General features: G+C 58.0%; 1 protein-coding gene across 5 annotated transcripts in view; it reads left to right on the top strand.

Annotated features, from left to right (window-relative positions):
• Positions 1–25,556, top strand: part of Tns1 (tensin 1) — a 214,310-nt gene that overhangs the window by 1,992 nt on the left and 186,762 nt on the right. The window lies entirely within an intron of this gene.

Below are 25,556 nucleotides of genomic sequence, written 5' to 3'. Positions count from 1 at the left end.
GAGATGGGGAAAGGAACCAGAGGCACCGGAGGTGGGTGATCAAGGACAGGGAGTGGGAGGGGAGGGGTGTGTGTGTGTGTGCATGTGCTCGTGCACACGTGCATACACGTGCATGTGACAGTGTGTGACAGCAACAGGGACAGGGATGGGGACGGATGTCTGTCTGCATTCGAATGAGCTAGTTTCCCAGGGCCTCCGGAGAGCTCCCTGTGACTCACTCCTTCCTTTATCTGCATGGATAAAACTCCATCCCAGCCCTATGCCCCGGGCCCGGCTCCAGTGGGGGCTGCTGTTGCTGGTGGCGCTCTCCAGCCCAGACCCCCACTCACTGGATAACTCTCGGGAGACTGCGTGGCCCAGGAAAGAGCAGCCTGTCACCTGGGCGCTCACTGTAAGAGGTGTGACACCCACGTTCCTGTGGTGGATAAACATCACTTGGACTCTCACTGGCTCAGGAGCCAGGGCTCAGGAGTACCCAGGCGTCTGGGCTGGCAGCCAGGGCCTGCTGCAGACATGCTGCCGTTCCTGCCACAGCCATTCCATACCGAGCTTCTCACTCTGGGCCACAGGCCGGGCACATTCCCAGCCCACTGCTCTGCTCTTTCCTTCCCAACCCTTGTTGCCCTTTTCTGCCTGCCATGCTGCCTGGCTTGCCCTCTAGGCGGACTGTCCCCTGTCCTCAGGCCTCATGGCTCTCTCTCCTCTCCTCATCTGAATCTGTGGCCTGCTCCTCCACCCCACTTTGAGGAGGGGCTGCCTGAGCCGGCTCTGGGCCCCTGAGCCCCAGTTCTGCGTTGTCAGAGCCTGGCCCTGTGCACCCTGCCCTCTCAGGTGGTTCTCTCTCTCTCCCTCAGCTACCCTGCACTCTGAGCCCCGCATTCCAGCCTCTGGAGGAAGGAGGGTGAGGCTTGGCACCCCTCCTGAGCATTCCCGCCAAATCTTCTCTGACCTGGGCGCCAAGGGGCCTGGCGGGCATCTCTAGGTGCCAGCCTCGCCTCCTAGCTCTGTGCCATATCCCAAGACAAGTGGGTGCTTGTCTGATGGTGGCGGGAGCAGAGGGGAAGAGACTCCAGGCTGATTCTGTCTCCTCCCTCCCAAAACCAGCCCCTGGGGTCAGCTTGTCTGGTCTCTGCTTCTCTCAGCCATACCCCACTTGAGTTTAGGAGGCTCTGGGGGAGGCCAGGGCCTTCAGTCTCTCCTGCATCCCTGTTGTGGGGTCCTGCAGCCATGACGGAAGGTCTTCCCCTTACTCTCGTAACAGAGAATCATAGACTAGTTATAGACTCAGACCTCCAGAGCCAAAAAGGATCTTGGTTAGTGGTTCTGAGGTCATAGATCCTTTTAAGAATCTGATCAAGGCTATAGATGCTCTTCCCAGGGAGACGTGCACACACACACAGCCACTGAACACATGTACAGTGTCATGTCCCTTCAAGCCCACACACGACCCTGCTCCATCCACCCTTGTGTGCAGAGAAGGGGAGTGACTTGCCCAGAGTCACACAATGAGTGGCGGAACCCAGACTACAAGCCAGATATCCTGGCCTACACAAGTGGGAGTTTTGTCCCCAAATACAACTTTTGTCTTCCCCAGACATTGCCTGCAAGACAGGCAGGCCTGGCCACCCATTTATTTAGCATTGTTTCAAGCATTTTTGAGCACCTGCTATAAGGCACGCTTTGAGCTAGGAGCTGTGGACAGGGCAGAGAGTAGACAGGCCCTGTTCTTGCCGGGGGGGGGGGTGTCAATCCAGTGGGAGAAATGGAAGCAAACAATACCACAAATAAATGCATTCCTGGAAATAGTGCTCTGGAGGGAAGGTGAAGGATATCGTGGGCAGTGATAACAGAGGGATTAGTCTGGAAAATGCAGAAATGGCATTTCAACTGGAAGCTGGAGTGTAGCAGATGGTAGTGAGCAGAAGCATCCTGGAGGGTGGGAGCAGCATACTTGAGGGTCCTGGGATGAAGGATGGTTTCGAGCTCTTACAAAGGCTTAAAAGATTTTCTCTGACTACTCCCATGAGCCCCACGGGGGTGAGGGTCAGAGCTGGGAACCTGGGCAGGAGAGGTTCTCCGATCCCCTTTGGATCAGAGATGGTAAGGCCAGGGAGCCAAGGCTGATCAGAGAAGAAGGATGTAGAGATGGTTTGGAGGTGGAATGAGAAGCAGGAGAGAGGAGTAAGGTGACTCCCCATCCTATAAACATGTTGGCTGGTAAGGCACCATGAGATCTTCCTCCATTTCCGTTTATTGAAGTATTTCATAAATACAGAAAAGTGTACACGCGTTCCATTAACCGAACACACCCACATATCCATGGGACTGAGACCCATGGGTCAGCCAAGAAATGGAAACTTGCAGCACCCAAAAGTGCCTCTGCAGCTCCTACTGGTCATTAATCCCCTTCAACGGTCGTTTCCCCTTCAAGGGTCATTCACGACGCCAACCTCCAACAGCATAGATTTACCTGTCATGACAATTCTTCTAAGTGGAGTGTGTCACAGGTATTCTTTTGTGCCTGACTTCTCTGGTCAACATCACAGCTGTGAATTCCATCCATGTTCTCGTGTGTGGCTGTAGATGGTTCCGTCCCGTGGCCGATGGTGTTCCATCGTGTGAAGGTCCACTGCTGATTCACCCCTTCTGCCACTGATAGGCACCTGGTTGTTTCCAGTGTGGGGTTATTGTGAGCCCCTGTGCTGGGCGCATGCTTGCTTCCCTGTTGATGGGTGTCTGCAAGACCCAGGCATCTCAAGAATGGGAGGAACTGTTCTATCCAGGGAGTGCTTCAGGTGGTGGGCATGGACAATATCGCAGGGTGGGAGAGAAGGTTCTCTGGCACCCTAATATGTGCCCTTGTAGGACTTCTCATCATTCCTACTGCTTTTCAGGCCCAGTGTGGGGCTCAGGAAGGACAGGAAGAAGCAGCTTCACACAGCTGCCTTGGAGCGAGATGTGGGGGGTCTGCTGACCACCTCTCAGCCTTATCCCCTGTCTGGGGACAGGCGTGGTTTCTGGTAAGGGCAGGAGGGCAAGAGGCTAGGGTAGGGCCACACCTTCCATTTCTTCCCCCTTTCCGGTTGGGCAAGAAGCCAGCTACTGCCTCCTTGTTTGATGTATGAACTTGCCAAGGGCCCCTGGCACCAGGACAGAACCTGGTGCCAACCTCAGGCAAGCTCAGGCAGACCCCCGGAGGGGCAGCAGCCTGTGAATGGGAAGTAGAGGCCGCCATCTTCACAGAGGCCAAGTGGTGATGAGGGAAAGGGACCCAGGCAATGTCTAGGGTCCAGATCCCCTTTCTGATTGTCCCAGTTCCGATCCCTAAATTAACTTCTATCCCCAGAGACCCCGGCCCTGGTGCTTTTGGCCAGTCCCTCCCTGTCCTGGCCTGAGTAGCTGTAGAGCCTAGAGCAAGAATCTAGACCTCCAAACCCAGGCCAGGAAGCGGGTGGAGGAGCCGCAGCTCGAGTGTTCTTTTTTGGCCCAAGGGTAGAAGAGTATGGGGTGCTTTACGGGGTGCTTCTGGTGATAACTATTCATAAGTCTGTTTCCTTGGAAAGTCTACAAGCCAGTGTTTTCAGGCCATAACCAAATTTTAGGGAACTTGGTATCCAAGAAACTTAGAGAAGGACTTGCACACATAGATGCCCAATAAAGGTTGCCCAAGGTCCCACGCCCATGAGCTCACATGCACTCGTGTACGAGAGGACCAGAGGTGGGTGTGAGCAGCTGAGTGACTGTCTGGGCCGATGGGTGGATGGTGAGATAGGACAGGTGGAGATTCCGGGAAAAGGGACAAATAACCCAAATGGAGGATAAGCACATGTGGAAATGATAATAGCAGGGTGGCCTGCTGCACAGGGTGCAGCTATTCTGTCTGAGAACTGGTGGAGCCGCTTTGATCTTGGGGCTCCCCCTGGGCCTCAGCTCCTTGGGCATCTATCAGGAGATGCAGGAGTGGGGATGGGAGCTTGGATGTGACCAATGGGGTCAGGTGTGGTTGGAGGTCAAATGGGAATGTGTGCAGGGTGGGACAGAGTGAGACGGGAGATGTGATGTGGTGACCAGCTGCAGCTGGCAGAGTGCTTGCATGTTCCCAGAAACTCAGTTCCTGCCAGCTCCCCTTCTCAGGAACTTCTGGAAATCCCATTTCATCCCGCTTCTCCTGCCACAGCGGAACCAAAAGGAGTCACGAATGGCCTGGTGGGTCCACAGATGACATCCTCAGGGCTCAGTGCTCTGTGGCCCTGGGGCCCAGGTGTGCCGTGTTGGTTCTGCACCCGGGGGAGCCTCTTCAGTCTCCTTGGTCTGCTCGCCTCTGTCCATCCTCCTCTCCACCAAGCTCCCTCGCCGGCCACTTGCCATCTTCTCTTCTGCACATCCTCCTTCATCCTGAACCTTCCCCCTCTCCTACCCACCCACCCTCTGCCACGCAACATGTGCAGACATGGGCTTACTGAGTGTCTTAGTTTATTTCTTACTACCGTAATAGGACCCCTGAGACCGGGGAATTGTGGGGTTTTGGGTCATGGAGCTGGAGATGGATCCCAGAGTACTCGACCACTGAGCTACATCTCCAGATACCACCACCCCCCACCCGCTTTTTTTTTTTTTTAATTTTGAGATGGGGCCTTACTAAGTTTCCCAGGCTGGCCTCAAATTTATGATCCTTATGCTTCAGCCTCCGGAGTTGCAGGGATTACTGGGTAATTTTAAAAAAGAATTTTTTTTTAGTTGTAAATGGACACAATACCTTTATTTATTAATTTTTTTATGTGGTACTGAGGATCAAACACAATGTCTCACATGTGCAAGGCACGCAGTCTACCACTGAGCTACAACCCCAGCCCCTACTGGGTAGTTTTTAATGATCATAAATTTATTTCTCACAGTTCTGGAAGCTGGGAAATGCAAGACTGAGAGCTGACATCCATGAGGGATTTCCTGCCTCATCACTTGGGGGAAGACAAGAGAGAGAAAGGGAAGAGAGAGAGAGAAACAGAGGGAGGGAGGGAGGGAGGGGGGCTTCTCTTCCCAGCACTGCTGCATCGGGAATCAAGTTTCCAGCACATGAACTTGGGGGGACTTGTGCAAGCCCAGGCACTGAGTCAGTCCTGGTCCTCCCCTGGGAGGCTCCGGGGGTGGGGGGGCAGATTATCAAACATCATGCCAACAATGTGCCCATGTGCCAAGGAAGTGTGTGTGAGGTGTCACCGGGTTCTAGAACTGGGACAGACCTGTCCTGCCTGGGGAGTCTGGGAAGCCAGCATGAAGGAGGTGACATTTTGAACAGGATCCTGGAAGATGCGTTCACTGACACAGGGAGGCAAGGCCGTTTCAGTTGGGCCCAGAGGCACGAAGCAAGGGGTGCACTCAGGGAGCAGAAGGTCGGGTGGCTGCAGTATAGGGCAGAGGGGAGGCTCAGGGTCAGAAGCCAGGAAAGAGGTGGGTCCCCCTGGCTGTGGAGGGCCTCTATTCTAAACTATCCCAGCACAGGGTAGAGGAGGCAGGAGGGGTGGTATGGGCCCTGGACCTGCCGATGGCTCTTCCTCGCGTGGCTGCACCACAGAGAGTGGGGGAGCTGTGTCTGCCTGAAGTCCCTCTTCCGTTAGCCGGAGCTTGGCTGTCCTTCCCTGTCCTTGACTTCACCTCTACCACCCTCAGCCCCAACCCGGAGCCCCAGGAACTCAGGCCGGCAGGCTAGGAGTTAGCCAGGCACTCTCCCCGAGCTGCTGGCTCTCTGCCCCGGCTCCTGGCTCTGTTCACCTGCTGCCCAGCCCAGGTGTCACTCCCGTGGAAGTTGGGCAGAGGACAGGCCTGGCTTTGTTGGGACCCACGTACCCGCCAGGCCTGTGGGTCCTGCCCCCACAGGGTGGCAGATCCAGAGTGGAGGGGCGAGGAGGGGTGGAGCCTAGGACGTGGGCCACAGCAGAGGATGGCAGAGTCCACCCGGCTCCCTCTGGCCACAGCCCAGCAGGGTGCGAGGGCTGACAAGGAGTGCCGGCGGAAGGTGTTCCAGGCCACCTTTCCTGCCTCCTCTCTCCCTTGGTCTCCTCCCCAATGTCCCTGCACTCTGCAGGACTGGGACTCTCTGGGACAAAGCCAGCTCTCCTCCTGGCCTCCGGGTCTCCCTTCTGCCTTCTTTCTCTCTGCCAGTCTTTCTTGCGCTCTACCCCTGTTTCCTCCTGTGTGTTATCTTGCTACTTCTCAGGACCTCAAGTCCCTTTTCCACACTCTTTGTCCCCAGAAGCAGGAGGCAGGCAAGGGCGGCACCTCTGCTGTGGAAGGGTAACCTGAGCAGGTGGCTGCACAGAGGGCGTCAGGAGGGCACTCACGTCGGTTTTGGCTTTGCCTCTCAAGGGCTGTGTGTTGATGCATCTATTAATAACCTCTCTCTGCCTCAGCTTCCTCCACTGCCCTAACAGCATCTAGAACAGCGAGGGGCATATGGTAGCACCTAATGCAAAACAGTGGTCACCAGTCATTGGTCACCGGTCATCGGTCATCATTGTTATTACTGCTGAGTGACTGTGTTAGTCCAAGTGCCCTGAGGAATAAGATAGGGTCGCATGTGTGACGACTGTATCCGGGGAAATGTCCTGCTGGAAAGGAAGGAGCCCAGGAGGCAGGAGAGCCTGGGTTGCAGTGTGAATCTGATCCTGGGGGAAGGAGGGGGCAGGGAGAGGGAGCCTGCCAGCTGCCTGCATGCTGAGGGCACTCAGCAAGGCTGACAGAGAACCTGTGGGGCAAAGGTGGCTGGCAAAGAAGCACCCAGTGTCCCAGGAGCCGCTGCCTCAGTGAGGCCTTGAACTTTGCCGGCAGTGGGACTGGGAGCGTGGTGGGTGGCGTGTCCTCTGCAAACAGCAGTGGACTTCGCAGCACAGGCCTGCCCATCCTGCTCCCTGATGCAGGGGGTCTACCAGACGCACTCCCATGACATTGTGGAAACACAGGCCTCGGACTCCGAGTGGGGTTGGGAGGGTCCAGGGGTTCCCGAAGATCCAGAGTGAGGATGTCAGTCTGTCAGGCTGCCTTCCAGGCCCGTGCTCGCCCCGTCTGATGGCCAGGTCAGCTGCGGGTGGGGGTAGGAGGAGGAGGCTGTCCTGGGAGGTCCTCTCTGGAGTTCGGGCACTGGGGGTGACGGGTTGGGGCAGATGAGCTCACAGAATCATGGCAACAGGATGAGGCAGGAAATGACTATTCTTTGACCCCGTTGTGTCCCCTGGTGTAGTCCTGCTCCGTTCTGCTGGGGGCAGAGCACTGCCCGCCTGGTCTCTGCCACCTCCCCTTTCTTCGTGGGATGTCTCAGTGCTGAGGGGGAAACTGAGGCCGAGGTGCCCTGGGTCAGGGAGGGTCCCAGGTGGGGGAATTCAGGAATCCCCCTGGACAGAGGCTCCCACCCCAAAGTTCATCCTGGGGAAAGTGGGACGCCCAACATTGACCTTGGCCGTCCTCCGGGGCTGGCCTGGGCTGGCCCGAGTGTGGGGCAGGGGTGCCCAGCGCAGCCGCCAAGCTGCAGCACCATTAGGGGAATGAGGTTGGAGCAGGAGTGGATATTTCTGGGCACTGAGCTGAGGCCATCTGTGGGAGGTCGGACCAGGCCCAGTTGGGCCAGACTGTCCCCCCCTGCACCGTCCCCCTCAGCTCCCTGTCCCTGCAGCAGGCAGCAGACTGCATGGAGGCGGCCTCTTGAACCCCAGCCACTCAATATGCTCAGCAGGGCTGATGTATTCCCTCGCCTCTAATGGAGACACGGCAAGGCAGCAGGGAGTGGCGTGGCGTGTTGGAGGCAGCAATCTGGGGGACAGGGAGGGCAGGAGTGGTCCTCTTGGCCCTCTGGGACTCCACACTGCCTCCCCAGGATTCTGCTCCAACAGGGGGTTTTGTGGCCCAGGGGAGGGGCAGCCGAATGCATCCTTTCTTCCTGCTTCCTAGCTGTCCCTGGCACACGGCTTGGTGTCTCTGGGGCTCAGCCTCCTCTGCTGTGAAGTGGGAGGACGGAGCCCCCTCCCTGGGCTGCTGTCAAGAGCTGGCTTCACAGTACAGTCCACGCTCTGCTCTAGGACGCAGTGTGTAGGTGGCCCTCTTCCCGTAGCCAGCACTCTGACCTGCTTGGCATGTCCCTTCTTTCTTTTGTCACCCTCTGCAGTCTGGGAGCCTGAGTCCTGAGGTCAGCTGGGGGTGGGGGTGGGAGGAGGAGGCTGTCCTGGGAGCTCCTCTCTGGAGTTCTGGGGGTGACGGGTGGGGCAGATGAGCTCAGAGAATCATGGCAACAGGATGAGGGAGGAAAAAGCATGTGCCTGGAGGTCTGGCTGATTTAGTGGCAAGTGTGAGCTCTATCAATGACTAAGCTGCCAGCCTCGGTTTTCTCATCTGGAAAATGGGCATGGTAACACCCACCCTGCAGGGTTAGTGAGGAGATCCAGGTGGCTAAGGTATGTAGAGTTCCCAGCATGTAGTAGGTGCTCGATAAACAATTTCCTTTTCTCCCTGAAAGGGGCCTTCTGGGAGCTGGGGTTGTGGCTCAAGTGGTAGAGCGCTCACTTAGCACCTGTGAGGCACTTGGTTCGATCCTCAGCACCACATAAAAATAAAAAAAATAAAGATATTGTATCCACCTAAAACTAAAAAATAAATCTTAAAAAAAAGGGGGGGGGCTTCTGTGTCATCTGGTTGACCCCTTCACTTGCTGACTTGGCCATCAGATTTACCTCTGAGACCCTCAGGGGATGGGAATGGGGAGAGCCCTGGGTTTGGGGTCTCTGACTTGGCAGAAAGTCAGTCAGGATAATGATAATAAGCAGCTTTAAAACATCCTCATGTATTGCTCAGGACAGCCCTGAGAAGTGACCTGGGCAGACATTATTACCCTAGTTCACAGACAGTGGGGCTGAGGCCAGGGATGGGTGGACGGGTGGCCGGGTCTCACCACTGCCAGTGCCATCACGATTCTTGGCCTCATGTCGCCCGTTCTGTTGAGCCAGGCAGCCCCTCCGCCTGAACCTCTTAGTGGGAAGGGGTTCCTCTGCTTTTTGTGGCCACTTGTAACTAGAAGTCATCGTCAGTCCTCCTGGAACACTCGGTCCTGACCTTGAACCTTGAAGGCTCTGCCCCCTTTTCCTGCCAGAGCTAGGGAAGGGGAGTCTGTGACCTCTACCGTCTCTGGGATGGGGTGGAGCTAGGCTGGTGGCCCCTTTGCACAGCTGCTCTCCCTTAGTTGCCTCCAGTGTGTTGGCACTTCTCTGTCCCCACCTCCTGGAAGAGACTCCTGGTCCGGCTTTCTTGCCCACCCCCCTGAGCGCATGAGTCCCATCCCCCATTCCTATTGCAGCCCACTCCCCTCCCATCTCTGCCCTCTGAGCTCTTTAGATGCCTCTGGGCTGTGAGAACAGCCCCCATCTTGCTTCCCAGACCCGGTGACGGGGCATTTCCAGCTCTGGGGTCTCCCCTCGCCCCTCCCCCTCCTACCCCCATTTATCTCCCCCTCTGGGAGCCAGAGGCCCTTTGTGAAGCTCTTTGTGTGGATTTGAGCTCCCAAGGCCAGGCAGGGGGACAAAGGGACACCCCTCTCCCCTTTTCATTGTCCCCTCTTCCCGGGAGGCCCTGTGTGTGAGTGCGCGTGTCCCAGCTGGGTTATATGTAACCTGGGGGGCGGGGAGGGGTCTGGAAAGGATTCAGGGGTGCGCGGTGGTCTCAGTGCTCCCGAACTGAGGCGGGTGGCCCTGGGGCAGAAAGGAGGCTGGGTTACTTTGAGGAGAGGCCTTCAGGCCTGGGAGCAGGCTGAGACAGAGGGCGTTATGGACGTGGCCAGGGCGTCTGTCCCCCGTCCCCACCTCCTCGGCCTCTCCCTGTTTTTCCACCTCCCGCCCCTTTCTCTGTACGTTCTCCTTCCCCTACCCCTTCTCCGTCCCTCATTTTCACCCTGGCATCTGCCTTCCTTGGCGCTGAGAGATCGGCCAGGCCCTGTCTCTGCCCCTTAGTTCCAGTCCCAGGGAGGCCCTCTGCCCTCTGCCTCCCTGTCCTGGGCCTCATTCTCCCCCCCCTTCCTCCACTCTGCAGGGCCTTCCCTGGGGGTGCTGACTCCTCAGAGCCTCAGCCTCCGCCATGCTCCCCTTTACCCTGCCCGGCCTGATGACCCCGCAGTGTAGAGTGGCCCTGGGTGGCTGGCTGCCCGCTGGCTAAAAATAGACTCATGTTGGTGTGTTCAGGGCGTCTGGGCAGAGGCAGGGCCGCCACGAGAGCCCTCATGGTTTCCCCAGGGCGCGTTCTGCGGGAGCCCTGGGTGCTCCCCATTTCCCTGCTGCAGTGGGGAGTCTGGAGGGCCCCAGTGACTCCTGGGAGGGACCTCCTCGTGCTGGCGGGGCACACATGGGCAGAGAGAGGCAGGTGAAGCGTCACGACTCCTCGCTGTTAAGTGTGGGGGCCTGAACCCAAGAGCAGCCCGTGACACCGCCGGCACAGTGCCGGAGGTTACAGTGGTGGCGCTGGCTGCAGCTGGAGGGAGAGAGGAGCACCTTAGGCTCTGGCAGTGGCGCCGCCTCTGGAAGCGGTGGCTTCCCCACCTGGAGGTGCAGGGGGACAAAGGGACATCCTCTCCCCTCTCCTCTTGTCCTCCGTTGTTGGACAACCTATGCTGGTTGGTGGGCGACAGGCCAGAGGTACCATGCGGAGTCTCACCAGGCAGCAGCCTTTTAAGCTCCGCCCCTTGGCCTCCCCTCTCTTTTTCCTGGCCTCTGCCCACCCTCCCTGAGTTCCAGCCTCCATTCCCTTGCTGGTCTCCAGATTGTTGCAAATGTCTCCCTCAGACGTCCTTGGGCTTGAGAGATGGAGAAGACAGCCTTGCCACCTACCAGGTGGCGAGGAGGGCAGAGCAGGCGCAGAGAGAGCCCAGGCTCAGTCGGGCTCTGTGGGGGCCTCAGGGGCCTGAACGTTATCAGCGTGGTCCTCTGAATATCCTCCCTCACCAGCCTCCGTTCTTGTTTCATGGTGACACTGTCTTTATGTCCCCATCCTGTTCCTCTCTCCTTGCACAGTTGCTCTCACTCTATTGCTCCTCAGATTTGGGAGGGGGCCTGGGCTCCCCCCCTCAGTATCTAAACTAGGGTGGCAAAGAGTGATTGGTTGCCATTGGCTGTCGGGCTGGGCTGCTTTATGGGGGTGGCTCTGGTCAGTATCTGTGGGTCTCTCCTCTAGGGCTTGTTGGACACCCAGAGTCCCTACTTTTCCACCAGGACAGGATCAGGCCTGGCTGCCACTCACACTCAGAGAGCAGACACTTTCCTTTCAGTGGCCACACCCCCAGCTGTGCCTGGTGGCCCGGGCCAGGACATATGCCTCCTGCCTCCTTCGGGTCAGGGAGGGACCTGGACCCCTATTGCTTCTCCAGTGTTCTGCCTCCTCCTTCCTGATTCAGGTTCACCTTCACCCGCTGCCTGCAGGTAGCCGTGGCCCGTCCTGAGCCCTTGGGGGCTGTGCTGTGAATTGGCTGCTTCTTGGCCGTCCCCAGCAGCTCAAGGTTCTGCGTCCCTGGGCTTGGGGCTCCCACTCCCATCACTCTCCAGACCCCAGAATTTTGACAAGGTTGTCGGGGTGATCATCAAACTATCTAACAAGTGATTCCAGGGACTGAGCTGGGAGGTGGCAATGGGGCCCTGGGGCCCCTGCGGGGCGGGGACTCTGCCCTGTCCTTGAGGAATCCAAGGGAGGCCTGGAGCCTGGTGTGTGTGTATGTGTGTGTGTGAGCATGCGCAGGCGAGTGTGAGTGAGCGTGGGCCGTGGCTCTTTCCCTGCTGGATGGAAGCGATTCACAGTTCTGCAGCTGCAGGGCTGGACCTGCCCCCAGCATCTGCTCCAGTGTGGTGTCCTTTCTTTCCCTCCAGGCACAGAATTCCTTGTGCTTTAGTGAGAGGAAAACAAACAACAACAACAACAAGCCCAGGACGGCTGTTTTTGTGGGGTTTTGAAAGGAAACATGTCTGTCCCATCTGCCCCAATGTCCCTTTCACCTCTCTGGGCTCAGACATGCTCCCTGTGAGAGTGGGTGGGGCCCAGGCCAGGAATTCCTCCTCTGGTTTCCACTCGCTGGACCTAGATGTGGGTTCCCCCCACTCTCTTCTTCCCAGGTCAGTTGTCTAGGGTGAACGTGAGGCCACCTTGAGGCCATTCATAGGATAGTGAGTGAGAGCAAATTGGGCTTGAAAACTGCAGAAGGGAGGAGGTCAGACATTAGGAAGTACTTCCTCATCTGCCAGGGCTTGAAGCCAGAGGGATGGGATGACCTAGAGGCTATGGAGTCTGTCTAGGAAGAACTGTAAAGCCACCGGACCTGACTCCCTGCTGTTGATAAACGGGCTTGCCTGTGGGACTCTCTTGCTCTTTGTATCCACAGAGAGACTCTCCCCTTAGGAGGCAGGGTGTCCTCTCTGGGGGTCATGGGGCAAGGCCCCTGCAGAAGGAGTGGGAGGGGTAAAGGCATGAGGGTTTCTGGGGGCCTAGAAAGAGACCCCAACCTGGGAAAGGGCCCATGAGGCCTGGCTTGTGGAGGAGGGTTGGGGTGGTCCTCACCTTTAGGTTGGCCCCTGAACTGTCCTCTCCTTCTGGCCAAGATGACCCAGGCAAAGAATCCCCTGGCCATCAGCTCATTCACAGTGTTGTGTGCTGGCAATGACATCTAGGTCCACAGTGGCCAGGGAGTCCCTCTAATCCCCCTCCCTGTCCGTCAGGGTGCTCAGCCTGGGTGCTCCACTCCTCCTCCCAGAGTCAGAAAGGAAGGGCACCGTCTGCTGCTGGACCTGGCCAGGTGCCGGCCTGGTCGGGGAGAGTTCTGAGGGATGGAAGCAGCTGCCTGGAAGGGAAGTGGCCTTGGTGTCCCCCAGGGGATCTGAGATGGCTCTGGATGACAGGAACAGGTTTGGGTTTCTGCAGGAGAAACAGGTTTGGTTTCATACGGAGGGTGTGGGCCATGAGGTTGGAGATCTGGGCCTGGGGAGGAGGCCCTGCCTGGTTTTCTCCGGAGGTGTGAGGGGCTGCGATGCTGAGACTCGGCTGAGGGACGGAAAGCAGAAGGCGCAACCTCAGCTGGGTTTAGAAGAGGGGCAGGTGGGACGCAGGGTGGAGACAGGCCTCTCTGGTAGTGCGGTGCCTCGTTGGAAGTGTCGCCTGCTTTTTTATTGAACACTCGTGCTCAGTCCTGGCCCATTTCCTCTTGTTTGTCCTGTGGGGAGCCCTGGGCATCAGGCTGGGCTTCTTCCTCTCTCTCCTCTGCTTGAGAAGCATTCTCCATTCCCCCTCTTCTTGGGTCCCTATGTCCATGGACAGTGGGAGTGGACGTGTTTTCCAGACAGGAGTTCTGGCCCAGGGTTGTGTCAGAGAGCACTGTCCCATGGGTGTGCGTGGGCAGTGTGCAGCTGGCAGACCCAGGAAGGGCTGGTGGTGAACTTGCCCAGGGTACCTGTCCTGGCCCTGGGCTCTTGAGGTATTTGTCCGGGAGCTCCCAAGGGCACCTTGATGAATCACACCGGTGACAGGCATTTTCAAATAATTTAATCTGCACGATGACCCCATGAAGTTAGGATTCTCGTCTCCATTTTACAGAAGAGGAAACAGTGGCTCACAGCAGGGGAATAATCTTCCCAAGGTCACACAGAACCTAAGTGCCAGACCCAGGATTTGGACCTGGCCTCTTTGCAGGCTTTGTACCTGTCTCCTTGTCTTTGGGAGGTCAGAGTAGGGACACTGGAGGTGATGCTCCCCTGTGCTTTCTCCTGGGGTGTTCTCAACAGCCTGGGGAGGTAAAGGCAGACACAGTGGTGCCCATCTTGCAGATGAGAACACTGGGGCTCCCAGAGGGACTGTGCCCTGAGCTTGTCCCTCCACAGTAGCAGAAGGCCCCTGACGTGATGGGTCTGGGCTGCCCAAGGGAGACTGCTTCAGAGACCTCTCTCGTCTGCTGGGGCTGGGCTTGTCCTGTTCTGTCCTGAAGCTCCCAGACAGAGGGGGAATAGAATGAACCAGAAGCTGGATTCAAAGGGATTACGTGGAGGGTCTGGGACCTTTGGGGTGGGAAGAAGAGGAAGTCGAATTATACCATTCAAGCCCGGGAAGAAAATGGAAGTCTGCTGGCCCCAGCGGAGCCTCAGCCTGCAGCTTTGATTCAAGGTTGGGGAGGATGGACAGAGTCCATCCAGGGCACTGAGGTGTCTCTCCTGCTTCTCTGGAGTGGTGAGGGACGCACATCTGGGTGGGCTTGAAGTCCCCAGGAACTTGTTCTGGGCCTGACCCCACTGTGGCCTCCTAGGCAGGGGCAAGGGCCATAAGATCCCTGGCCCTGGGTGTCTGGCTCCTGACCACAGTGGCTGCAGCTGGACCTTGGAGGGTCTCAGTTCAGGCTCCCTCTGGGTCAGTCCCTTCTATGGTCAGAGATGGGAGTCCCCAGGAGCCCCCAGTCCTGCTGTTTCTGGAGCCCAGGGTTGAAGCCATGACTGTTTGATTCCGGGCCTGGGTGCCCTGGCTGGCACCCTGTGGCTTCTCTCGGCTCCTGTCCTCCCTGCCCCTCCCCTCACTCAGACGCGGAGCCTTGGCTGCCCTGGCTGCCCTGGGCAGGTGGCCAGGAGCGTCCACCACCTGCCCAGCTGCCTCACCTCCAGCTCTCTCCTGCCCTCTGCTTTGCTGGTCTCCCTGTCACTGTCACGGTGTCCTCTCATTTATTTACTCGGGGTCGCAGCCCACGGCCTCCTCCTCTCCCTCTGTGTCACTTGGGGGCTCTTTCTTCCCTCTGGTCCTCAACTCAGTCTTGCAGCCACCTGGGATCTGTCTCAACGACCTGGCTCCTCCCAGCCTCGTTCCTTCCGGTTCTTTGGACATCTGTGGGACGCAGGCTGAGGGCCTGGGCTGAGCTCACACTGCAGAAACGCAGGGCTGGACATGGGCCGGGGAAAGTGCCCAGTGAGTGACCCAGGGGAAGGGGACAGGGTGGCAGTGAGCTGGGAGGGAGGAGGTCTCAGCGTGGAGAACGGGGGAGGGGAGGCCGTGGCTGGACTGGAAGTGGGTGGGGACCTGGTTCTCTGTCTGCTCTGCCTCCCTGCGCCTGTCTCTCCCTCCTGGAGTCTCTGGCAGTCACTGCGGCTGTCTCTGGGCTCCGAGGACGGGGAGCTTAAAGCCAGCTTCTCTCCCACACCCAACCACCCTCCGTCCAGTGTGTCCAGTTCTCGGTCAGACCAGCCAGTGGGCTGGCTTCCTGGGAGGGGGTGGCGAGCCCGGCGTGGTAATTGTATTAGCTTGTGCAGTGGGACTTCCCAGGCCAGCCCTCCAGGTCCCCTTCCCCGTCCTCCTTCCTCTCTCCTCCACACCCTCCCTTCATCTCACTCTCTCTCCCGGTTCCATCCGAATCAATTAGACAGTCCCTGCTTTAATCTCATTTTGGGTCCTGGGCTCAGACCCAGCAGCCCAGCTCCCAGGTCTGCAGTAGTCTCCATGCTGGGCCCTGCCATGGTCAACCCAGGGGTAGCGGGATGACCTCAGGGCCCTGCCCTTTCTTCCCCACCTCCAGCTGCCCAGTGAGGGAGGCCTGGCCTTGGGTTCCCCAGTGGATCGATACCCACCATCAGGCCAGTCTTTTCCCCACTCCTCCCCCACCCACCGTTTATCATGTCAGCTGCTGGGTGGTGATGGAAGTCATTTGGAAAGGGGCCCAGAGGACCGGGGATTCTCAGCCGGGAGAATAGAGAGGAGTGGGGGTTGGGGGATGGGGCCTTGAATAATGAGCCGCCAGTGTCTGAAGGCATTTATTGTGCAGAAGAGAGCGACCATGCTATTCTCCTTCCCCAGACAAGGCCGACGAAGAGGAAATGGTCTGGAATCTGAGAGGGAGGGATGGAGGTTAGATATCAAGAGGAACTTCCTGTCTGTCAGAGACCACAGACCTGAGTTAGTGGTGGTGAAGGGAGAGAGGGCCCGTGGACTTAACTCTTCAGGGTGCCTCTAGAAGAAGACATGGCCTTCTGCCGACCCTCCTCTCTGCTCTCTGGCTGCAATGTTGTCCTGTAGAAAAGCAATGAACCAGAAACGGAGGAGTTGACCTAATTCTTGCATTGCACCTTCTAGCTGTGTGGCCCCTGGCAAGTCACTTTCCCTCTCAGGGCTTTCTTTCTTTCTTTCTTGGGGATTGAACTCAGGAGCACTTAAACACTGAGCCACATCTCCAGCCCTTTTTTTGTGTTTTATTTAGAGACAGGATCTCGCTGAGTTGCTTAGGGCCTCGATAAGTTGTTAAAGCTGGCTTTGAACTTGAGATCCTCCTGCCTCAGCCTCCTGAGCTGCTGGGATTACAGGTGTGTGCCACCACAACCCGGAATTCAACGTCCTCTTGTAAATTAGGGGCTGGGGAAAGGATCAGATCTTTTTCAAGTTTAACTGGAATCAACACTGGATATTGGGGAGCTGTTTCAGAACAGGGACGCAGGAGGTCCCTACTCAGGGGTGAGTGGAGTGGAGTGCATGAAGACCTTGACCTCTTGGCTGCCATGGCTGCAAGAACCCTGAACATGACAATCCCCACGGCTGGTGAGCAGTGGATTGGAAACGGGAAAGGCCCTTTCCCTCCATCCCTTCTTTCCCATGTTTATTGCCCACACACCGGGCACCTGCTCAGTGTTAAGGCAGGAATGATTGACAAGTCCTCTGGAGCTGGCGTTCTGGTGGTGGAGAAGAGATGGTGAAGAACTGATCAGATACATCCATGAGGGACAGCACTAAATGATATGAAGGACATTCTGGTGTCACCCAGACAGGGATGCAGGGAGTCCAAGGACTTTCATGGGGTGGGCAGAACATTCCCTGAGACCCCTTGCCATTGAAGTCCACACGAAATGGGGCCCAGCTCAGCAGGAACCCTCATTCTGTTGTGTGGAGAGAGGACCAGGGGCTGGAGGTGGACTTCCGTCTGGTTGGCTGTCACCCATGGGTGGAGCTGGCGAGACCCATCCTGGTGCTGGGGCTGAGAGGTTTGGAAGTCCAGCCTGGGAGGCTAAACCCAAAGGAGATGGGGATCCCTGAGGTAGAGGGTAGGGAAACTCTCCCTCTCTGGTTCTGAGCAAATGGCGGATGGGGGCAGGAGGAGGGGCCTGCCAGAGCTGTCCCCTCTAAGGGAGAAGGACGGACGGGGTGGTCCCAGGGGAGCTGTGTGTCCACATCTCTCTCTGGGTGTGAAAGGGAGACCCGGAGCCTCCGATCAGATGCCCAAGTGATTTTCTCTTAACAGGAGCTGCCTTTGTCCCCCTCCAGACAAAACCAGTCAGGGGCACTATGGCCATGATGGCTTGGGACAGAGGACGCTCTGTGTCTACCTGGGCTTGTGGGCCCTCCTCCCATGGGCTGTCCCCGGGGGCCCGTGGGCCATCACCTGCTCTCTTGTTTTCCCAACACCTGTGCCGGCTGCCTCTGGGAGGTGCCCGTTCTTTCTTGGCTTATCTTTCCTGAGCCTTGAGAAACGTGGGAAGAAGGGCCAGAGAAACCCCTCCCTGAAAACAGGGCCTCCATCCCCCCAGCTGTGGGCTGGGACCTGCATTCAGAGTCCAGGTCTCAGGCATGTGAATACAAGGAGGGTGGGAAACATGCCTTCTCCTGCCAGCCCTGGCCAGACCCCGCACAGCCCTGTGGGCCCGGCGCGGCTCAGGCTGAGGAGAGAAGGGGAGGAAGGAAGAGCCAGGTGGCAGGGCTGGGAGGCTGGTGGGAGTGGATCCTGGAGAAGGCCATGTTGCAAGGGCAGGGGACAGAATTCCTTGAGGACCAGTTAACCCTGAGGTCCTCCTCTGCTTGGTGACCAGTTCTTCAAACTGGGGAAGGGCTTTATGGCCCACACAGGGAGCTGTGGGTCCAACCTGCGGCCTCTGGCAGACAGGGTCCTATCCAGGATGGCCTGATCCCTCCCTCACACACCTCCAGTTCATGGTGCCTGGGGCTGCGTCCTGGATCTGGTCGTTATGGGAAGCCTTTCATCTCTGTCCTTGAGGATCTGAGGCCTGAGGGAGAGACAGGAGGGAGGGAAGATGTACCCAGCACCTACCACTGCTGGATGCAGTCTCTGGTGCTCTGAAGGCTTTGAGGGAGAAAAGAGATGAAGACTGGGAGAAGACCTTTTGGAACTGGAAGTCCCTTACTCCCACCCCATGAACTTAAGTGAAAGAGGAAGAAAATCCTCACTAGGACTTGCCGGGAGGTTCTTGAAGGGCTTTGGGGGGTGGGGAGGTTCTGCAGGTATTATCTCAGGATCCGGACCTCTCCTGGAGGTGAAACAGAACCGAGGTCATTGGGCAGGATTACTTTGACCTTCATGACTTGAAACCCCTGGCATGATGGGGCCAGAGGCTGTGAGGGGAAGGCTGGGCAATAACGGGTCTGAATTCAAGTCAGCCTTAGACTCTTTCCTCTCTCCAGAGGGTCATTGGCTTAAGAAACTTCTGGATGGGAAGAGCCCTTCCCGTAGGACCTTCATGTTGAGAAGGGCTGAATCCCTTTCCTTTCAACCCTCCCTTCTGCCTTCTGTGTTTGCAGAGTGTCTTTGCCAACCTAAGTGCTGAGAAGACTTTAAGAACCCTCTGACAGCCTGGCACAGTGGTGTATGCCTGAAATCTCTGCAACTCGGGAGGCTGAGGTAGGAGGATTGCAAGTTTGAGGCCAGCCTCAGCAACTTAATGAGACCCTATCTCAAAAAAAGAAAGGGCTGGGGATAGAGCTTGGTGACAGAGCACTCCTGGGTACATTCCCTAGGGTGGAAGTGTTGAGGACAGTAAGAATCCTCTGGGGAAAAGAGTCATCTTGCCTTTCTCTCCCTCAGGCTGGTGGCACAGGTGGGTAGGGAACATGTCAGCCAATCTTATCTGGAAAATTTCCTCTTCTCTTAAAAATCCAAGGGATTCCTTTCAATTAAAGTTCTTTCCATGGTGGCTCAAACTCCATTTTCTCGTTTCTTAGGCCTCATCTATTTTCTCTGTCCCAAGGTGGTGGTAGCGGCTTTGGGGAGTTGAGGCCCCCCTCAGGCCTGGAGTAGGGTTGGGCAGAGCCAGATCCTTTGCTGGGAATGGTGTGCGTGGACAAAGGCAGGCTGCTAGGGACCGGCTAGCTTTAGTGAGGGTCCCCGCCACGTCTCCCTTTAGTGACTTCCCTGAAGTCCCCTCCAGCTTTCATCCCGGGCTCTTGTGGTGGGGGGGGGGTGATGGTGGTCCCCTTGCTTGGGGGAGTTTTAGGAGGTGAGGCGCCCTAATGTCTGACTTTCCCCATCTCTGTCTGCACCCCAGCAGCAACCTCCTCCTCCCTGGCTGGCCTGCCTGGCCCAGTGTCCCTGCCAATGCTGGACCTGTTGCCTTGTTGGGTGGGCAGCAGAAGCCCACCTGGAGCAGGGCCCCAGGGGTCTGCTGCTGCGGAGGAGGAGAGACTGGAAGCAGGGTTGAGCTAGCAAGAACCCCCAGGCCCTCAGCCTACCTGTTGAGAAAGAGGCCCTGGTTGGAGCAGGGAGGGAAGGGGGCGGGGAGGCAGCCTGCAGGGAAAGCCGGCCCGAGATGGTGCCGGGGAAGCGCAGGCGGGGAATAGAGCCGCGGGGATGGTTGGCAGGGGTCTGGCTGGCGCCCAGCGGCCTTGTTGCTGCGGAAGAGGCCCGTGCAGCGTGCAGCTCCTCCGCCCCTTTTCTCTCTGGGCTTGGCTCCCTGCCTGCCAGCTTCTCGGCAGCCACAGAACTGGGGGTGAAGCTGCCCTCCCAGCTCCCCTGGTCTCTGCCTGGCTCTGTCCCTTTGTTTCTCCGTCTCTGATTGTTCACCTCTCTCCAGGTGCACCCCTTGTTGGGTGGGCAGCAGAAGCTCCAGGGGGCACCTCCGTCTCCCCCTTTTTCTTCCCCTCCTCTAGTTCCAGTATCTCGATATGGTGACCCCAACAACATTCCTGAGAGGAGGACCCCATCCACGGTTCACCTGAGCGTCGCAGAGGCAGGGAAGGCTCTGGTGACCGGTGGCCTAGGGGCCTGGCAGAGAGAAATGGGAAGGGGAGCCCGCCGGGAGCAGCGGGAGGGGAGGTGCAGCCTTAGCCCGAGGCTGCACATCGCTCTCCTGCCTAGCAACCTGTTGGGGAGCTGTGAGTCCTCTGAGCGCCCACTCCCGGAGTTGCTGGAGAGCGATCCCCACCAGGAGCCGGGTGTGGCCAGGATCAGAGTGGGCAGTAAGACGCGACAGCTGGTCCAGGTTGTGCGCAGCGTCCCCATGAGAATTCCCAGCTCAAGGAGGTTTCTGCCTTGGTGGTGGAAGCCGGAGGCCTCCGTTTAAGTTAATCACATTATGCTCTGGGGAGCAATATGAGAATTGGAGTGAGATCTGGAGGGAATCCACACACACACACACACACACACACACACACACACACTGCAGCGTGGAGCACAATGCTGCCACCGCCACCCGGGCTCCCACCGCTGCCGCTCCTTCCCGCAAGCAGACGCCAGGAGACTGACACCCCCTCTGCCGGGTCCCCACTGCCTCTCCGGCGCGCTCCCCGCGCTCAGAAGTTCCCGGGGTGCTGCGCGCCTCTCCCTCCAGCCGGCCGGGGAAGCAGGCAGGCAGAGGCTGGAGGCTGGCACGCCGCCACGAAGGGGAACCGAAGGGGAGCAGCCGGAGAAAGTCCCCAAGGGTGGAAGCGCCCTGCCTCCGCCCGTGTCCCCAGTGGGGCGCTACGCGAAGATGGAGCCAGGTCCGGACCGCGCCGCCGGACCGCCGCCCTGCTTCTCCCGTTAGCGGGTGCAGGACACTGGGGCTGCTCCTCCGGGGCTGAGGATCCGGGAGACCCCGGGAGCAGGGCGTTCGCCTTCCTCCCCTGCATCCCCCACTCGGCGCCCAGGCGCAGCTGGTCCCTCTCTACTGACCCGTGAGCCCCAGGCACACTCTCGGGGGCAGCATGACTCGGCTGAGCTGGTGCTTCTCCTGCGTGGTCCGATGGGGCCAGTACTTCTTCTCGTGCCTCCTGCCCCTGCGCTTCTGCTTCCGCAGCCAGGTAAACGCCTGCCTCACCTGGCCTTCCAACCCTCAGCCCCCCCCCTCCATCCCAGGCTCCTAGGCAAAGGATTTGATTGATCACCCTCCCATTCTCAGGGACACACCATCGTGGCGTTGTCAACTGCGCTCTCATAAGAGTTTGGGGACTCCTGGGGAGTCCCTGCCCGTGCTGCCCAGAGCCAGAGCCGTCAGTGGCTGTCCCTCTTCCCCAGCGCACAGCCCTCAGCATCTTGGATTTGAGTTGAAGTCTGAGCACCACAGTCTTGGGAAGGCAGGGAGATTTGGATATAGAGGAAGGTTTCTGGGGGTTTTAAACCACCTCAAATTTCTGTGGGAAGAGGAGGTGTATTCTTGAAATGCACCCATCTCTATCCGCAGACCTAAGGCCTGGAGCAAAAGTGAGCTGCTTCAGGAGGGACTTCCCATCTCTTCAGGAGAATGGAGGGAACAGGAAACTGGACAGAGAGATGGCCAGGCCCCAGGGAGGGAGCTGCAGTGGGGTTATGGGGCAGAGAGGTCTGGCAAGACCTGCCTGCTGTAGGTAAGGTTCTTAATGACAGTTAATGACAGTTAATTAATGTTGCTCTTTCCTGGGTCAGGGGCAAAGTGGCAGAGTCTAGGGGGGGAAAAGAAGGTGGACCCAAGGGCTGAGGGCACTGTGTCAGATTTCTGTGACTCTTGTGTTGGGCTCTGCAGTTGGGTGGGTGGCAGTGAGGAACCCTGTGTGCAGCGTACCGTGTAGGCTGGAGGGAGGCGCAGTAGGTGTGGCCCCAGGATGAAAGTGGCCTGCGGCAGGTCTGCCGGAGGAAGCCAAGAGCCCCGCATGGGCCCTACCATGACCATTCACGGGGGGCTTAGGAGGAAGCTGGGACCTGGGAGTCAAGAAAGGAAACCGGAGCCCAGCCTCTGATGGCTCTGTGACCTCAGGCAGGCCGACCACAGAGCAGTCATCTGTTGAACAAGTAGGCAGGATGGCTGAGAGGTGCCCCAAGATCAAAACGTCCTGGTGGACGTTTAATGTATCCTCCAAAGAGGAGGAAAGGGAAAAAAATGTTCAAGTCCTTAAAATTGCATTTTTTGGTCTTTTGTAAAAAAAAAAATTATAGATTTGGGGCTTCTCATGTCAGATCCAAAGAGTTGAGGATAGGGCTCGTGTTGGCGCATGCCATTGTGTCCGGAGCTGAGGGGCACAGTATCTTCTTTAACTGGAGTCTGTCCTGTTGAGGTCTCCAGAGTCCCCTGGCCTTCCCTCTCAAGCTAACTCCCCTCTGGCCCCTGAAGACTTGCTGTGATCCTTGCCTTAGGTGAATGTGGAGGCCTTTCCAGCTCTGATGTCCTGTGACCTTCAGATTCTGTCACCAGTGGTGACAGAGACAAAGTTCAGTAGCATCAGGGACGGGCAAACCTTGCCTTTTTGTGCAGTACTGGGGGCGGAACCCAGGGTGTCCTGGGCCAGGGCTCCACTGAGCTGTCCCCACAGCCCAGGTACAACTTTGTGATGCACAAGTTCAAATGTTCGGAAGAATGAACTGAGCAGAGCTGGGGCCTTAGCCTGGGAAGTTTTAGTACCACCAGAGGTGGCGCTGGAAGGGCCTTGGAGACCGGGGGCCTGGCCATTTTGCAGGTGGGGACACTAAGGAATGGAGAGGGGAGAGCCAGGCTTGGGCTCCCCCGGCCATGAGCTCAGTCCTGTGCACTCTGACTCTTCCCTCTGCTCTGCTCAGTCACCTCTGGCCCCGTGCCAGCCCCAGGGCCCCGCAGTCCTGCCCCTGTCTCTTCGGCTGGTGTTGCGCAGTGGGAAAGAGGGACGGGCAGGAGCCAGGGGGGTCTCCTGCTTACAGAGGGAAGGGCCCGAACTAAACGCCAACCTGTTGCTGAAATGCCTGGCGGGGAGGAGGTGGGACGGCATAGGGAGGCGGCCTGGTCCTGAGGCTCCTGGGATGGCCCACCAGTGCGTACCGTGGGTGTGCTGCCTGTGAGGGAGGGTCCAGGCACAGGTGGGGCTCGGGGAATGAGCAAGTCACCCGGAGAGCCTGCAGCCTGAGGGGCTGGCAGCAGGAAGGCCTCGGTGCTGACGGGTGGGTATGGCTGCAAGTCTGCCCGAGGCCCATTCAAGAGGGAGAGAAGGGAGATCTGGAAAGGAAATAGTAGGAAAATTTACTAGGATCCATTCGTGGATGGATTCAACCCTGCCTGGCACCTGCGGTATGCCCGGCTCTAGGGATATAAAGGACAGGATATGTCCTTGTCCAAGGAACTCACTCATGTGCAGGTAGGGAGAGACCCTGTGAAGGAGGAATAGTGGGTGACAAGCCTCTATACACAGTTAGAGATACCTGCAGGGGCAGAGGATGACCTTCAACAGGGAGGATGGTGGTTAGGTAGCAGCAGGGACTTCCTGAAGAGAGAGGTTAAGGAATAGGTGAGAACCCCATGATCTTGGATGAGGAATAGGGGAATCTTGGAGGCAGGGCTCCTCAGAGGGAACCCCCAGCACCAAAGTTATTGGCTTGCCGTCCAGTCCCCGTTGAGGTAACTAAGGTGGCAGCAGACCTAGGGGCAGTAGGGCCCCTTCAGGGTGCGTGGGAGGCCAGATAGATTGGAGTTGCTGTGACTTAATGTCACTGTGACTTAGTCTTTGGTTTGGTTTCCAGCGTTTCTGAGAAGCTCCAAGGTGATTTCTCAGAACTCCCGAGATAGCTGCCTGGAGACGCGTCTTAGCCAACAGCAAAGGGGGTGGGCGAGGGAGAGGAGTGGGACGGCTCTGGGGATATTAGGGCTGCCCACAGAGCCCTTGAACTTGAGGGCTAGAAAGGCTGGCCAGGCAGGTGATGATGGCAAGGCAGGGGTGGGCTCAGAGCTCTGAGAGAGTCAGTCCCGCTCTGTGCTCCAGCCAAGGGGGAGGAGGCGGTGCAGGGCTCTGTCTGGGGACACAGCTGTGGCTGTGGGGCCAGTTGCATGTGGACCTCCATCTCTTTCAGTGTTGGCTCACTTGAACCCCAGCAGGCCTGGGAGTGGGGGGCCTGGATAGGGGGTGCAGGCTAGGCAGCATCGCTCCCAGCCCCATGGCTCTGCAGAAGGATCTAGAGAAGGAGGGAGCGGGGACCCAGATGCCTTGCTCTAACTTCTTTACCAGAAAAAGGACCCTAAGCTCGGCACCTGTCTAAGAGGACCAGAGTTAGACACCCCACTGCATTGTTCTTCTCTGCCTTCTCAGAATCACCAATGATGCTTACGCCCTTGTGCAGTGTTTCCCTCTTGTTCTTGGGGCTTCCAGGTCGATAGCCTGGCTGGACTCTGATTGGGAGCCTGCACACCTGGCCGCACAGGTCCACATGATGGGAGACGGGAGCAGCCAGCTGTAGAGACTCAACCCTGGGGCTGCCTTGTATGTGGCTGATAAAGAGTAGAGGGCATGGTCCTGGGTGAGCGGGGGAGAGTCAGGGATATGCAACCCCTCACCCATGTGGCCCGAGACACGCGCGTGTACGGGAGCCCAGGCCCGAGGACTTTCTTGCTAAGTTACTCAGTCCAGGAAAATGGTCTCCAAGGCCTACTCTGGGCGGGGCTCTGTCCTCAGCCTCGGTTTGTGTGGCTGGACAGTCTGTGTGTATCCACACAAGGGCGTGGGGCTGAGCCCTCTCTCCCTCCCCAGGACAGCTCCAAAGAGCAGAGCAGTGATTCACGGGCCCCCACCCACCCTCGCTGGGGCCAGTCATGGCCAGAGCTCCAGGAGGACATTTTTTATTATTATTTTCTTTGGGGGTGGGGGACGGGTAGTTCATCCAGACAATGAAGGCCTGGGGCAGATTCTGCTGTCGTCCCCTGAGTGGCTCTTGGGAAACACATTTGGGTTCTGTACTTCTTGTTCTTCCCACCCTCCAGACACCAAACTGGTGGCCCTGGGCAGAGGCAGGGGAGCAGGTTGGGGAGGGCAGGGGGCAGGGGACACCGTGGGGAAGCAGGAGGCTGGACGGTGGGAGGCAGAACAGGGCTGGGAGGCGGTGGGAGGAGGAGGAGGAAGTGGGAAATGCAAACCAAATGTTGGCCCAGGGTACAGTCAAGAAAAACAGACTCTCGCGGGAGCTCGGAGCGGGGCTCCCTTTCAGAAGGGCAGGAAGGGCTGGGACAGATGTTTGGAGGAAAGAAAGAAAGAAGAGGGGAAAAAAGGGAATAGGAAAAAGCTGGAAGGAGCGCTGCAGCCTGGGGGCAGGGCCATGCTTGCAGCGCGGTTCCTCCTGTGTCAAGGCCTGTCCTGGCTCCCAGCCTGCCTGTGGGCACCAGGGTCTGTTCTAAGTGTGCGTGTGCAAGCGGGGGGTGTGTTCTGAGGCCAGGGAGGCACGGAGTGTACTGGGTGCAGGGAGAGGCCGAGGAACCCTGCAAGTGCATCCCGAGCAGTCTGTCTGTCCGTCAGTGGTCTGCGGGGGTTTCTGGAGCGAGGACCCTGGGCTGGGCTGCGTGGAGGGGCAGATCCCAGCTCTGCCAGCCCCAAATCAGGCAAGGGCAGGCGGAGCCTCGGGGGCTCCT

The sequence above is a fragment of the Marmota monax genome, unplaced genomic scaffold (assembly GCF_021218885.2).
Source record: "Marmota monax isolate L192 unplaced genomic scaffold, Marmota_monax_Labrador192_F-V1.1 WCK01_AAM20220418_F8-fsc00041, whole genome shotgun sequence".
In the NCBI taxonomy this organism is placed as follows: domain Eukaryota; kingdom Metazoa; phylum Chordata; class Mammalia; order Rodentia; family Sciuridae; genus Marmota; species Marmota monax.
This window is presented reverse-complemented; position numbering and strand designations above follow the sequence as displayed.